Source organism: Pelodiscus sinensis, chromosome 11, assembly GCF_052426305.1.
Source record: "Pelodiscus sinensis isolate ZL-2025 chromosome 11, ASM5242630v1, whole genome shotgun sequence".
NCBI lineage: Eukaryota > Metazoa > Chordata > Testudines > Trionychidae > Pelodiscus > Pelodiscus sinensis.
In genome coordinates, this window is record NC_143062.1 from 43,384,873 (window position 1) to 43,400,496 (window position 15,624).

General features: G+C 44.7%; 1 protein-coding gene across 1 annotated transcript in view; it reads left to right on the plus strand.

Annotated features, from left to right (window-relative positions):
- Positions 1-1,172: 1,172 nt before the first annotated feature.
- Positions 1,173-15,624, plus strand: part of FRMD4B (FERM domain containing 4B) — a 229,783-nt gene continuing 215,331 nt past the window's right edge. The window contains exon 1 of the mRNA XM_075938573.2: positions 1,173-1,324. The gene's annotated coding sequence lies outside the window, so the exon portion shown is untranslated. The remainder of the gene's footprint in view (positions 1,325-15,624) is intronic.

Below are 15,624 nucleotides of genomic sequence, written 5' to 3' on the forward strand. Positions count from 1 at the left end.
TGGAGAAATGGAGACACCTTCTTAATTCTTTCACAACAGAATGCCACTATGAATTTCCACATGGCCCACTCACCCACGATCTTTCTTCTGAGAATGTACAGGACTTATCATTTTGCTGCTTGGCGTGAATGACAGGTCAGGTTTTGAAGATCTACTCTAGCCTACAGTTTACCTGACCACCACCAAACCACAGCCAAAGGCGATGTTGTGTATTTATTACTGTACTTTACCATATAGGTATACTTTCCCATATTTATTACTGTACTTTTTCATATAAGAGTTAGAAGTCTGCATTTGTAATACAGCAGTACACATGTGTAGTCTTGTGCATGTTTTATGGTCCTGGCATTTCACATTGCAGTATGAACTTTAGCCTTTATATACATAGATAATTTTTGAGTAAAGCTGTTCTCCAATATAAATCTCCTCCACAGATGTAAGGAAAACAGAAATGGCCTGTGTTTAAAAGTCACAGGTAAGAATAACACAAAAGCTCATGATTCTACATATGTTGGTTAGTCTCTAAGCTGCCACAGGACTACTTGTTTTTAAAGTAACAGACTAACCTTGCTAGTCCTCTGAAGCACCCTCCAAGGAGACTACCCTAACTTGCTGTAGGCCTAGCCAACCTGAGGAGTTATTCCCATTCTCCCTCCCAGCAAATAGAGGTTTCATTGCCCTGAGCCAATGCAGCGGGAGGGATTCCCCGGCTCTGTAGCCAGCTGGCAGGCACCACTTTGGTGGGAGGTGTCTCCAGAGCAAATCATCCCATTCAAGATCATCTCATCCGCGGAAGCAGGTTTTGAAAGCGCAGGATACTATGGACCCATATTCCTCAGTCTCTAGGTGCCACAGGTCTGCTCCCTGTTGTTAAAGTTACAGACCCTCCTCCCAGACGCCAGCCCATTCTAAGCGGTTTCAAGCAGCGGCAGAAAGCGCCCCCAGCTCCGGAGCATGACCCCGCTCCGCTGTGGCCCGCCGGCCGGGCTGCACCCGGCTCCACCCCAGCCTCAGCTGCACGCCAGGCTCTGTCCCTGTTGCACTCCCCGGCTGCACAGGCAGCTCTATGCAAGGCGGGGGGAGATGCACAGTCGGGAGGGGGGGGGGCGTGCAGCTGCCGGGGCGGGAGGCAGGGCCTAGAGGTGCGCACGAGAGCGCTGGCTGCAAGCCCCGAGCGCAGCAGCCGCCGCCAGAGGCGCGTGCCCGCCCAGCGCGGAGGAGCCGCCTGACCCCGCGCGGCGCCGGGCCGGGGAGCAGCAGCAGCAGCCGCAGCAGGCGCGGGGCCGGGAGCCGCGGGCAGCGCCCAGCAGAGGGAGACGCGCCGGTAGGTGGGGGCCGCATTGTTCTCTGGCCGGGCGCAGGGAGGCTCCCGGGCTGGGCTCTGCGCAGCGGCACCAGGGGCAGGGCGCTCTGCCTTTGCCCAGCCGGGGGAGGGGCCCCGGAGCGGGAAGTTTTGCGGCGGGGGGGGCTGGCTGGTCGCTGTCCGGGGAGCATGTGCTTTGTTGTCGGGGTGCACGGGGAGCAGCTGCTGCCTTGGCCAGCTGCAGGGCGGGACGTCAAGTAAGTTCCCGTGGGAGAGACTCGGGTCCCCGGGTGTGGGCTGGACAGGCGCTTCCAGGGGTGGTGGTGAGCCCGGCTTTCGGGAGGGGGGGGGGGGTTGCAGGGTGTATCCGAGCTTCTCCCCAGCCGCGCGCTCGGTCCTTCTGCAAGGCGGGCACCTTCTCTCCCGTGCGCCGCGGTGTCCTGCTGCTGCAGGGTCATCCATTCCGTGCTCCGGCCGAAATGCCGCTGGAATAGACCCGCTGCGGCTGGTGCTGGCTGGGAGGAGGAGGAGACCCACTGGCAGGCTGGAGAGGTGAAATACCAGGAGTTTTCTTTTGTGTGCGGCTGTCAGATTTATTCCTAGCGTTCGCCTGATTTGTGAGCACTGGCAGGGGGAAGCCGAAAAGCAAAGGCGATGCTTTTGCAGAGGTCCTCGCTGAATCAGGTGCACTGAAGTTTGCCATCCGTGGAAAGTGCCCCAACAGCTGTTGATGGTCTCTATGCTGAGAGGAAGCAATATCGGACTAACCTTATCCCTCTCTGGTTACTTTTCTTATTATTCTATTACCTTGAATATTACTAAGTAACCTACAACCCCTCTTTCCATAGGGGATTAATGTTTGGTAGGACAGAGTGCTTTCCCATGGAGGAGAATACACTACAGCAAGTAAATGGTACTTAAAAATAAAGTGTAGTTGTACCATTTAGACAAAGTACAGTATCTACATTTTAATAGGAGGTATAAAAATTCAAGCAGTATTTTGAATTCCTTGCTCAGAAGAGGCTTATTACTTATTCCCTGTCTTTGTATGCATTTATCTGTTTAAGTTCAGTATTATTTGTAGCATGGCATTTTTATCTGAATATGTTTCAATAGCAACTAAAATCTGAAAGCACAAGGAGGCGTTGACATTTTTCCTGCAGGAGCATGAACATTTTACACCCGTTTAATTTTACATTGTTAGCAACAATTGTTTGCCATTTCCTATGCATAGAAAAGCTTTGTTTAGCCAAAGGTTCAAAAAATGTACCAGACACAACTTAGAGTAACCAGCATCTGAAACACCTGTGGTGTCACTCCCAGATTCTAAGGTCCCCCATCTTTCTACTTTGAAGAAATAGTTTTTTGCACTGTATTTATTTGCAATTTAGCCCATCCACTTCTATGCACTTCCCTGCAAACACTTCCATGCATACCTAACTTATCTTGGCACACAAGAGCACATGTTTGTAGGATGAGGGTCTCCTTTTGTTAAAAGTGTAACTTAGTATGTCTATTTCCCTTGCTTTTCCTTTCTGGCCTCATCTCGCTTCCTCTTTTCTTTCCTAGAATAGTCTCTCTTTTGATATTGGTTTCAGTGTTTATTTCCTCTTGGCCTTTTCGTTCTCTTTTCATATCGCTTCCATTTTTTCCCCCATACGTATTTTCTCTCTTCCACTTCTCCCAGACCTGGTCATTCTCTCTCTCTATCCTCTCCCCCTTACTTTCAGGCTGCCCTATACAAGAAAATTGTCCCAAGTTTAGCTAAGTGTGATTTTTAAACCACTTGAGACAAACTGACAAAGGTTATACAGATACTCATGTTTCAAAAACCAGCAACTATCTGTTCGTGTCAAAGGTGCCACGGGACTCCTCTGTGTTAGTCTGTGCAAAAACAGAGAGACCCCTCTGAGACTCATCTTTCAGTTTAGGGTAACTAAATTAAGAACAGGCTAAATAAAAGCACATTAAGTCATTCTTAACCAGAAGAAAAACAGCTGCCCCAAAGTTTTCAGCGGTTTAAATTGCAGTGTTTGTTTAAACTAGCACAGCTTATGTGCATAGACAAGGCCTTATGTGAGTTAGACTCTCTAAAGTGCATACCTGTTTTGTTGTGGATAGTATAGAAAACAACTGGTCACTTCGAATCTGGCCTCACACACTCAGGTACACAGATATGGTTCCCCTAGGATACCAGCTCCTCAGCTGATGTAAATCAACACAGCTTCATCCAATTCAGTGAAGCTGAGTCAATTTACACCTAAGGAACTTCTCCAAGGTTTAGGTAGAGTTCTGGGCATGGGCATGGGCATGAGCCTGTGGGGGGGAGAGGAATCCCAGTAAAAAGTAAACCTGGTCTCCTGGGATACCTACTAGAATATTGTTCCTATGACTTGCTCAGACTCTTTTATCTTTTATAGCAGGAGTGGGAACTTAAGGCCCAGAGATGGATCCAGTTCCCAGCTTGCTTGATTCTGGCCCCTAAGGCTTGGGGCTCCCCTCTTCCCCACCAACATTGGGGAAGTCTCTCTCTAGTAGGAATATGATCAACTTAAAGTCCCCCTTGCCCTGCAGCAGGAACTTTTCTCTTCCCCCCAATCCAAATTTTTTCATTGAGTCAAGCGCTGCTGCCATGGGCAGCTTTGCCTTTGTGTGTTCTTCCTACAGCCCAGCATCTAGTTAGATCTCTTCCAGGAGGTAGCCAAGTAAAGTTGACCTGAGCCTTGTCTAATTTACTGCTGGTTGCTGGGGTCCCAGTAACAGCAGTAAAAACCTGTTAGGTCTTTAACTCAGCAGTGGGTTGGGAAAGCTCAGAGCACCTGCTTTGTCTGCACACTTATGAAGACCTCAATAGTGTGGTTGTATGAGGCTTGATTTGCATGGGGCTTAAGATCTTTTCACACCTCTCAGGACAAGAACCGAGACCTACTCAGAAAACGTTGAAAATCTCAAAATGGAGACAAAAATCATTGATGTTCCTTGCCAGTTTTTTCTGATTGATTTTATTTTCTAACCACTTGAAACTTGGTGTGTGTGTGTATGTGTTTTTTAAAGTGAGTGTATTCTGCAGAAGTCAGCAGCACATGCCTCAGAAAGATTTGTAATTCTTTGAGGTGAGTAGATTTTCAAGGTTTGGTCTAGAGATGTGAATGATTAACCGGCAAGAATCACCCGCTAATGGTGATGATTACTAGTTATGGTTAATCTGCAGGGGCTGGAGCAGCCTCCTACCTGTAGTAGGTAAGAGGCTGCTTCCAGCCCCATTGGACCTGCCAGTCCAGCCCCGCTCCTGCTAGTTAACCAGTTCCTTCTCCCACCTCCAGCTGCCCCTACTTAATCAGTTAACTGATTTAACCAGTTAACTAATTAAAATGGGATTTTACATCCCTAGTTTGGATTGTGCCATATAGAAGTTCACCTTGCTGATTTCATTCAGCTTTTGTTGATGCCACGGAGGCCACATTTTCTTAAGTCTTCAGTTCAATGTTGATGTATTGAAAGCTCCAAAAAAAAAACCTGCTCCTAAGATTGCACATTTCAGTTAGCTAAAAATATACAATGTTATCTTAATCAAAAGGCAGCAGTTGTCTAGAGATTTCCTTTCCTTAAACAAGCCCTGGTCTGGAATCCTTTAATTTGGAAACATTAGAGGAGCAAATGAATTCCTGAGGTTTAATTTGCAAATGTCTCTTTTTCTGTGGTTTTCTGTAGTAGGCTCCTTTTACTTTCACTAAAGCTGATATGTTTTATGGTCAATAAAGCTACTAATTCCCTGGAACATGTCTTGGCAGTGGAAGCTGGGGACATCACACAGTTTTTTGCTAGAATTACAAAAACACTTTTAAAGCTCCTTTGAAAAAAAAAAAAAGATGGGCTTTTGTTTGCTTTGTTGATGCATAAGAGTTGCCAGATTTGTCAACTGTGAATTTTGCTAACACACATGGTACAGGTGAAAACCACCACCATAATGATCAGCATTTGTAGCAGTCTTAACAGGAACTGGGAAGAGAGCATGGCGAATGAATTGCTCTGTCCACCTATGCAGTGTATAGAGGGTAGTATCCCTTTCAATAGTTTGCAGACAAAAAATGCACAGACACCATTGGGCACCAAACAACTGTGTTTGCTAATTATATACAAACACAAGGCATAGCTCTGCCTATACAGTGCAGCGAGGCTGGTTTAAGGCATAGAGCAAGGGTGGGCAAGACAGGGTCAACGGGCTGGTTTCAGCCTGCCAAGCTGTTTGATACGGCCCAAGGCACCCTATCACTTCCCTGCCCCCAGGCCAATCGAGACCTGCGAACGGGAGAGCATGCAAGGTCTTCTCCCCCAACCAGGGCACGTGGTCTGGAGGGAACAGTTAGCTGTTCAAAATGGCTGGTTGTTTCCTCTAGGTGTTGCGTGCCCCTGGCAGGGTGGGGCGCGAGAGATTTCTTGCTCTCCCCCGCCCCAGGTCCTGATTTGACTGGGGGGCAGGGGAACATGTGAAGTCTACTTCCTCCCTTCTTCCCCCTGCCAAGGGCTGGCCGCGCCTAGAGGGAACAACCCCTTCTTGAGGCCCAATCCCTTTGGGGGCGGCTTGTGACCACTGCCGAAATTCGTGACGTGGCCTTCCTGCACAAATTATTGCCCACTGCTGCCGTAGAGGATGGGCAGCCGTACTAGCAGGCTGTAGTTGTAATAGCAACTATTTCAGGGAATTCCATGCAGTTCCTGTACACTGCACACACATCTGTCCCTAAAAATGGTCCTGTGAAGGATGCTGGGTGTGGGGTCTGAGACAGGAATGGAGAGGGAACAGGGGAAACATAAAGAATCCTGCAGTATCTATGGATAAAAGAAGACTTCTGAGGTGAAATTCATCTCTGCATACTCAAATGCAATTCCCCTAGAGAAGCTGGGCAAATTCAATAAAAAGTGTGGTGTAAGTTCCAGTTAAGTAAAAATGAATTAGTGAGTGGGACAAGTTACACTATCTTAGCATTTACAACCTTTTTCAGACCCTTTCCACCACCTGGTGTGACTGATGCTGTAAATCAGGGTCCACCAAACTCTTCCTATCTGTAAATCTTCCATCAGAAGATGTGAGGATGGAAAAATGAAAGGTATGTTTTAGGTTTACCCAACTTCCAAGTTTACATCTCTATTGTTATGGGAAACAAATAGGTTCATTTTTTCTAGATGTTGATATTTCATCTGTATTCGGATCCTGGAAAAAAATAAGTCACAGGCTGGCATCTGCTTGGGAAAATCGGACTCATATTATAGTGGAGTGGTCATTTTATTATGTTTACAAGCACAGTTTGTTGGCATTTCTTGTTGGGTACACGTGGTTTAGGAATGTTGTGATCTTGGTTCTTAGGATGGGGTGATGCTTGCTCTGGGTCAGGGTAGGTAAGATCAGAATTGGGACCCTTTGACCTTTTAACCTTCTGGATCACAACTGTGTATGTTATAACCCATTATTGAGTTAGGAAATGCAGCCATTTGTTATGACAAGCATCTAGTGTCTTATTCCACTGTTCATACAAAGTGGTAAATAATGCATGTTAATTGAAACTCTTTGTGGAAATAGGATGGTGTGTATATACCGGTAATAACTGAAGAAATAGTTACCTTTACAATTTGATATTTACCATCAAGTAGCAAGGTTCATGGTTCTCAAAGTGGTGTGGCATCTTCTCTAAAGGTGTGTCACGTAGGTTTTAACTTTAAATGGTGACAGTTAAATGAGAGGAGGTTTAACGGATATTGCCCTGATTTACAGTGGCATGATGCTGTTGATTTAAATGAGTTGCACCTGATTTACAGCCCTGTGATTTGAGAAGAGATAAATCCACACATTCTTTGCCTGGCGTCTCTTCGCTACAGAATTTCCCCTTGTTCTCAACTGACTTCTTTGAAAGGATAATAGATATATTTGACCCTAGCATAGAGCTGTGCAAGAGAGGCAGTGGGATATCCATAATTGGAGATAGGAGTGTCTAGTCTAGCCGTGACTCTCGGGAATTTATTAGAAATAATGATGCCAGACACCACAATGCAAGAGAAGGATGGGTTGACCTACCAGAGAACCCTTCCAACGCAGACAATTCACTGAAAATGCCAATGTCGTTCATTGCTTCTTCCGCTCCATGCTGATTTCAGCTGACAGCTTCAGCACAAGACCAGACAAGGGGGTGACCAGCAATGTCAGCCTCTGTCTCTTTGTGGCACCTGACTGAACCAATCAGATAAACTCAGTCAATGCAAAGAAGCAGATTTGTGTAGAATAGGAGACCTCTGAAGCTTGCAAAATGAAAATCTTGCTTGCCAGAGTTCAGATCTCTAGGGAGTAGCTCTCTTTCCATCACCCCATCCGAGTTTGGCACAGGAAAGGAAAACACAGGCTGGACAGTAATTACAATGAACATAAATTAGACCAGTCTTTCAATTAACTAGGTCTGAGTGTGCTTTCAATTAATCTAAACAGAGCTATTAGCTATGTTTTTGTTTGAGTTATAACTCTAAATCTCAAAGTTAGGAAATGCGTGGGAATTTATTTCTGGAGAAGGTAGTGGAAGTATTTTATTGCAACACCACAGTAAAATGGGCTTCTTTGGGCTTTGTATAGAATTTCCCATTTCAGTATTGAATGTAAAGATTTGCCTGGTGCACAGAAAATATAATGAAACAAGCCACATTTTGCTTAAGGGTTTGGGGATCCTGATCTGCTCTAAAACATCCACAGTCACATGGCCTTTCAAGAGCTTTGTCAGTGGTTGTTACTAAAAAAGCAGCTGACTGAGGTGGAGGTTAGAAACCTTTGGTTTGGTAATCAGAGGCTCAGAGAAACCAGTGTAAGCCATATGCTGCAAGACTGGCCAACGCGTGAAACCCTTTGGCTATCCGGACATATGATTAAATCAAGCACAGTGTATGGCAACTAGGTCAGGGGCTATTAGATGAGCTGCGTGAATGTCTCTGTAATATTCCAAAAACACGCCAAGGTTTCAGAAAGACATTGCTTTTCTACAGTAGTGGTGTCTTAGCTGGCTTAGAATATGATCAGTTGGTGGGGGAGGAGGGGTGTTTGGCTTTGTTTTTTTAAAAATGGGGTCAAAACTTTGCTTCCAATACAATAATTCTGTGCTGCAGAGAAGCTCTTATTGTTGGATTCAGCTGATTCAAAACATAAACCTTCCGCGGGCCTTTCCCCAAACATCAGTGCTTTTAGCAGCTGTTAACAATGCCGTGGTTAAATGGGATGGGCTAATATAATGAACAGATGAAAAAAGCTTTCAGTGCTGTCAGGTGCACCGCTTTGAAACGACAGGAATTTCTGAAAAAATGTGCGGTGGACATTGTTTGTCTACACCCTCTTGCTTCAATGAAGCCTTTCGTGTGATCTTAATGTATATCTCAGTCATCTGTTCTTGTTTTCTCACAGTAGGGTCCTATATATGTGTCAATTTTAATGTGAGCGCGCCACTGTTGGGAGACTCGGTTCTGTTTTTGTATTGATGGGCAATACCTACAGCTACTAAAAATGTTCCAGATCTTGATTTGTCATCAAAACTTAAACGCAAAGAAAGGAAAAAAATTCTGAATTCTTTTTTTTTTTTTACCAGCTCTAACTGGATCCAACTGTAGAAATAGATAAGAAACACAGGATCTTTGTCTTAGAGGTAGGGATGGGGCACTTATGGTGATAAAATAATTAAAGGGACAATGTGTAAATAGTTCCATCTAAGCACCGCTCTATAGAGATGATAGACATTTTAAATCGTCTTCCAGCTGCTTGCCAATGCAGGAATGATTGTACAGTCCAGTTCTAGGTTGAGATTCTCAAAGGAGCTACTTAGCGCTTGCACAAGAACTTGGGTGCCTATCCAGCCCTAGAGTTTTGGCTGAACTAACTTTAAACTAGGGATGATTGAGTGTAAATAACTAACCATTTAACTGATAAGCAGGTGCTTATCGGAGATTTTCAGCGGTTACATGATTACCCTATTACATGATTTTTAACATCCCTACTTTAAACTATACTCGATTCCTTTGAGACAGAATGTCACAGGCTGAGTTAATCTCCCACGTTATAACTCTCTCATACATAATGAATCCTTTCCCTTTTTGGTTTAGCACGAAGCAGAGATGGTTTACCAATTGTGTTTAATAATAGTATAACCTTGTTATCAGGAAAAAAAAAGAGCTTCATGTTAACATCTAGGCTAGAACTCATGCAGTTTGTTGTTTGTAAATTGTGGCAAAATTAAAGATTTTAGCTTATTCTCCCCCTCTCCTCAAAATCAGTAACTTACATGAAAAAGATCCACACTTAGGTTATCTCCCTCCACCTTTGGGATTTAATATCCTGAAAATACATTTTCCTGCCTAGAAAAAAGATGCAAGTCCCAGGGTGAAATTTTGGTTCCACTGAAGTTTAATGGAAATTTTGCCATTTGACTGTACACCCTTGATTTCACTGTACTTTTTTATATTTAGAATGGTATTGGTTTAATTAAAATAATTGCTATGCTAATAATGCAGTGACATTTTACTAGTGATAGAGTGAGGATGGAGTGGGTTACTGTTGACACAGGCAAGCAATATTGGACAGAGAATTAAAATACTTTGTGATCCTGGATATATTTCTGTGAGCTGAGGACTAATCTTTCCCAGGTATATCTAGAAATTCAGAAGCCTGCCTTCTGGCATGTGCTAACCTAAGTTGACGTTGTAAAGCTCTGCAACTATTATGTCAGATGTGTACAAGAGTATCATTATGCTATGATCTTACACACTGGCTGGATTCATTATGGCTTTAGATAGGAGCTATATTGATGTCATTTCAAGGGCATCCCAATTATAATTGAGTATCGGTGGTAAAACACCCCATTGAAGTCATATGATTGCTTTCCTTCTCCTCTTTTGTTTGGCCCTTCCCGTTATTGTTTAAGGCCTAGTCTACACTTCGGCGGGCCTTTGATCTAAGTTATGCAACTGCTGACGTCTCCTTACTGTGGCGTGTTCACTGTGGTGAGTCGATGGCAGATGTTCTCCCACTGACTTTGCCTATGCTTCTTGTTCTGGGGGAGTACCGGAATTGATGGGAGAGTGCTCAGTGGTCAGTTGATCATGTCTGTTGTAGCTGCAATAAATCAACCCCTGCCAGATCAGTTGCTGCCTGTTGATAATATAATATATGGAGATATACCTATCTCATAGAACTGGAAGGGACCTTGACAGGTTATTGAGTTTAGTCCCTTGCCCTAGGACCAGGTACCATCCCTGACAGATTTGTCCCAGATTCCTAAATGGCTCCCTGAAGGATTAAGCTCACAACCTTGGGTTTAGCAGGCTGATGTTCAAACCACTGAGCTATCCATCTCTCCCCTGTGTGGAGGATGCCTAAGGCATTGTTTTGTCTGAGCCTGGCTTTTCTTCCTACTCTGAAACATCCAGACATCTCTCTACTATTTTTTCCCCCATATTCCCCTTGCTCATGTCTTGAACCACCAAAGAAACAATCCAAATGAAACCACTCAGCTAGGTTTGGCTAGTAAAGGTTTCTCTCCCCCCCCGATCATTGCAGATGAAATGTGACTACATGAAAACAGGCTGGACAGAGATGAAAATGCTTTCCAAACCTTCATGCTGATCATTAATGCATGCACCATAAAACAATATGACTGGGCTGCACAAGTCAAAAAGGAAACCCCAAAGACTTTATAAACTTCATGACAGATGTAGGCAAGACCTGACTCATTGGGAAACCCAAAGGAAGGAGGTAGCTTGAAAATACTTTAGCTTACATAATGTAAATTTGTCTTTAACTTAAAACAATAATCATACAGGATTGCATTTCCCAGTTTGCTAACATTACACTATTGTTTATCACAAGAAGAACCCCCAGGAGGGAAGCACGTGCATACTTGGTCTTAGATTATACAGCAGGATGAGGACCATTCCTAAAAAGACTTCATGTCACACACCTGCACAGTCCCACTGACTTGAGTGATTCTATACCTGTGTATAAAATTAAGCACATATATTAAGCACATTTAAAGAGCAGAGTCAGATCCCAGAGCAGATTTAAATTAAGTACAATTTTAATGACATTTTTTTAGTAAAACCAACTTACTGCATATGTTGCACATTGAGAAGGGGCATGAGAATTGGAGTTTCAAATGGAAGCATTACCTCACTGACTGTAAATTATCAAATGACTTGATTGTTTCTATATAAAGGAAAATATAAGCATTTTAAAGAACTTGCCCCAGGAAAAGAAATGTGGAGGAAAATTAATTGACTCTAAGGTTCTTGGATTGTCAAAACCTAATTGGAATTTTATCATAAAGAGATTTACTATTAGAGGTAACTTACTAAAAAGAATGGTGGTTAATAAAGCAAATATGTGAGAATTCTAGAAAGCATGGATTCAAGTCCTCCCCTCCACTGCAAAAATGAAAAAAGAAAAAAAAAGAGACCGATAACTAATGGCAACTCATCTGCTACCTTATTCTTTTTACAAGTAGAATGTATTTCCTTCTAGTATAATGAAGCACTATGTTACCGTGCAGGGGAAAGCTGCCTTTGCTAGGGAATGTTTGGACCAGGTTACCTTTGCTGATCATTACTGCATCAAGACTGTATTCTGGAGCTATGCATTTGTCTCTCTCTGACAGCTCTGGGGACTGATGTCTTATTTGTCAGAGGAGCATGGATGTCTGTCAATTTGCCTTAACGCTAACCATGTGAGACCACTTCTCTGGGCAACAGAATGATTCCCTTTCCATATCTACTAGTCCTTGCCTTCTCTGCAGAGACAGCTACCACGGGGATGGTTGTGGGTATTGGAGATGTGGACAGGTAACTAGTTATGCTTACCCGGTAAGCATTACCCCCAGGGGCCTCTGGTTTAAAAACAACTCTATTAGAAGCCATTCCCTAATGTCTGAAGGGTAGGGAATGGGGTTATCTGTGAAGAAGGTCATTAAAAGCTCTGATGAGCCAACCCCAGTCCAGGGGCTGGGAACCGGCAGAGCTGGCCCTAGCTTCAGGGCGGGGCTGAAAGCGGGAACCTGGCAGGCTGGAGCAGTGAAATCCTGTTCATCAGTTAACTGGTCAAACATTAGGTTACCTAACGTTTAACTGGCTAGCTGGGATTTTACATCCTTAGTGGGTATCCCTTTCTCCTGGCAACTGACAGAGATCTGTCACCATTGTGACAGACGGCTGGCTAAGCCAGAGCTCTGCCACTACCACCTGTCTGAAAAGGCCAATTACAGCCAGCTGAGCAAGCCCAGGCATGAAAGGCTAATGGAAGCAGCTGTGGGCCTCATTAGCCAGAGGGTGAGATAAGGCAGCCAGAGGAGAAGTGGGCAGGGGAGGAGCCAGAGAGTGGCTGAGTGCGGGAATCCCAGCCAGAAGGAGAAGGTAGCTGATTTAGCTGCTGGGGAAAACCGAGCTCTGTAAATAGAAGGTGGTGGGAAGTTGGCACAAGCAATACAAAGGCAGGGATGATTGCACAAGAGAGGGCCTCCTGGTGATTTGTGGCTGAACAAGGGATCCCAGGGAAAGGACCTTGCCCCATCATCTAGTAGCAATTTTCTGCTAGGGATGGGTTTGAACCAGAGATTTTCACAGGTGGTAAGGATGTGAAGAGGCAGGTAATTGACTAATCGTGTAGTCAACAGAATTCTATCCACTACACACTTAGTCGATAAAAGAAGGCGTTCAGTCCCAGCTTGCCGTGTCCAGTCACTACCCCCGCTGCGGCTCTCTGGTTTAAACGTAGTAAGAGCTAGGTGTGCAGGAGCTGAGACCCCCTGCAGACAGGGGGTGCTGCTGGAGCAGTCTCTACCTGCAATGAGCTTGGGCCTACCGTGGGCAGAGGCTGCTTTGTAGCAGCTCCCCCATTCCCCCCACCCCCACACTGCTGCCTCTGATTGTGGCAACAGTCGTGAGGGGGGGCAGGTGGCACTGTGGAGACGGTGCTAGGTGGAACTGGCTTTTAAGTTCCCCCCTGCGCTGTGGCTCCTGCTCCCTCCGCCCAGCTGCCTCTGATACTGAGGCAGCAAGGGGGGAAGAAATGCGAGTTGTCAACTTGACTACCCGATAAGCCTAGGCTTACTGGTTAGTCAGCTAGTCGACTACTTGCTTATATCCCTAACGGGTGGTAGATAATGGATCCACATTCTCTGAGTGAGTGTAAGTGCTTACCCACGTTTAGTGTAAACAATTTGATGTTCTTGTCCGGTTTACACTAAGTACCCTTCTGGTCTCCTAACATTCAAAATGCCCTAACCTAGCGAGGGACAACCTAGGCTAGCGAGTGGGCTGCATGAGTCATCCTCCTTCATCTCCGTGCACCACAAAATTGTCGTAGCCAAGACGGTCTCCCAGGATAAGGAAGTTTTGCTAACTGCGCTTGGGTACCTTGAATTTGCAGGGTGTGCCAATTGAGCCGTAGCAGCACTCTGATTGGATGCAGAGAGCATGCACAGCTCTCTGTGAATAGCGTGTGCAGTCAGCATGCGCCTCACTTCATGTGCCCTTGTTTTGTGTACGTGTCACTTCAGTCATGCTGGCAGGAGAAAACCTACATGGGTGGAAACCAGCAGAATCCGGCAACCCTGCACGTGGGTAATGGTAAAGAAAATGTCTCGTGGCACCACACATGGAACCCCGATGGGGTGCAGATTGCCCACCACCGCCCTAACTCCATATCTGCAACTGGGAGGGTTTGTCATGATATATATCAACACCGGCTGACCGATTCATGAATACACAGTAGGAGAGGCGATCTCTTGAACTGTCCAACTAATTTGCAGAGAGGCAGGTTGTGAGTTAAAGCCTCATGGAGGTTATGTCTCTAGGGCTGAGAAGAACAGCATTTCTTAGTAAGTTGGCCCACCAGTGGGGTTTTTTTAAGGATTCAAGACAAAGGGGTTTTATTTTAACCTGAATAGGCTGCTTTGATTTAGGCTGTTAGGAGACCAGATTTCAGTTCTGTTGAGGAATCCATTCTTATCTGAGCTCTTAATTACCTACGTCACTGCTAATGTCCCCTTCAGACTTAAAAACAACTCTGTTAAAAGCCATTCCCTAAAACAGGGCCTCTCAACTTGCATCCCTATGTCCTTCACCTAATCCCTTCCACTTCTTGTTCATACAAGCTAAGTCCATCTTTAGGGAGGTGCTTATGCCTTGTCTCCCAGGAGTTACACCTTGTCCAAAAGGGCATAAGGTGTTAGACAAGTCATGTTGTTTGCCTGTCCCAGTGAAAGAAATCCCTTCACTAGATTTTCACATTCACCAGTATAGCTCAAATGGAGCCTATACTGCATGGGACTTTAGAGATGAGATGCATGTTTTGTACCAGGCACACTTATGGGTATTTATTTTCCCGAATAATGCCTAAAATAGAGCTGTGTGGGATTTTGAGTGACAAGAAAATAGGGCCTTTTTTGTTAGGTTTAATTTTGACATGGAGTGTTTTTCTTTTTATCTTACCATATTATAGTGTTGGGCCAGGTGTCTAGCTTCACTGGGAGTTTCCTCTCTTGCTGTCAGTAAACTTGTAATTTTCTTGGTATGTGCGTGATGGTGCCAGCGTTCTCAACTCCCATGATTTTATAATGAATACGACTTAGAATTATTAAGTAAGAACCATTAGGCACAGGTGGAGGGAGCACGGAATAATCCTCTGAGGATGCCAACTTAGAAGGAAAATGGCAGAAACCTGTTTAAATGAGTGTTCAGATCAGCAGTCTTGTGTCCTGGGTGGATGACAAATACTGAAATCCCCGGAAGGCAGAAATGTCTTGGAGCTTCGTAAGGTGATACAGAGCCTTTCACGTATAGATTCTTGGTCTGAGCCCAGGCCTAGAAGAGGGTCTTAATAAACAGATTGAGAGAGACACTGGCTCAAAATAAGCAGAGGAAAAACAGAATGTAAGGTATGTCATTTCAGTGATGTAAACATTGAAGAGTTATCCCTGAAACTAGATAAGCGCACAATATTTAAAATGCAAAGTTTGATCACCTGGGTTCCAGGTTTGATCATCTGGGGAAATGGAGGAGAAATTAGACCTGTGATGGTGAATGCCTAGCTCAAACGGAGAGAGAAAAATGGTGCAAGATATGACAGGAGGCTAGTAAGATCAAAAGAGAGAACCTGTAGTCTGTCCACTTTTAGCATATGGCATTGAGTGGGCAACAAAGAAGGAACATGAGCAAATGTGAATGTTGATGTGGATGAGTGATGTCAGCATGAAAGACCATGTGAGGAATGTGTCTGTTTGGAGACGTGCTTAGAGAAAAACCCATAAATG